Genomic DNA, 358 nt, shown 5'->3' with positions numbered 1-358 from the left:
CTCCCTGGCCAACCTGTGCCAGTGTCTCACCACCCTCACAGGGAAAACATCTGCCTAAGAAGATCTCATCTAAACCTCCCTCTTTCAATTTCTCCCTATTTCTCCTTGCCCTGTCACTGCAGTTCCTAACCAAGAGTCTCTCTGCAGCTTCTCTGGAGTCACTTCAGGCACTGGAATGTTGCTCTATGCTCCATATGCTCATGCTGGGGAAATCTGCAGAAGGCAGAGACAGGCTCTGGCTGCTCCTGTCAACCTCCCTGTGCTCTTTGTCATAGTATGTTCAGGGGTTGGAATGGAGCTTAGAGATCATCCAGCCCCAACCCCCTGCCCTGGGCAGGGACACCTCCCACCAGAGCAT

At 53.1% G+C, this 358-nt stretch overlaps 1 protein-coding gene across 1 annotated transcript in view; it reads right to left on the bottom strand.

Annotated features, from left to right (window-relative positions):
- Positions 1–358, bottom strand: part of LIMK1 (LIM domain kinase 1) — a gene marked incomplete at both ends in the record, with an annotated part of 6,152 nt that overhangs the window by 265 nt on the left and 5,529 nt on the right.

The sequence above is a fragment of the Acanthisitta chloris genome, unplaced genomic scaffold, assembly GCF_000695815.1.
Source record: "Acanthisitta chloris isolate BGI_N310 unplaced genomic scaffold, ASM69581v1 scaffold3796, whole genome shotgun sequence".
Lineage (NCBI taxonomy): Eukaryota > Metazoa > Chordata > Aves > Passeriformes > Acanthisittidae > Acanthisitta > Acanthisitta chloris.
The sequence above is the reverse complement of the archived record's forward strand: the minus strand, read 5'-3'. Positions and strand labels throughout refer to the sequence as shown.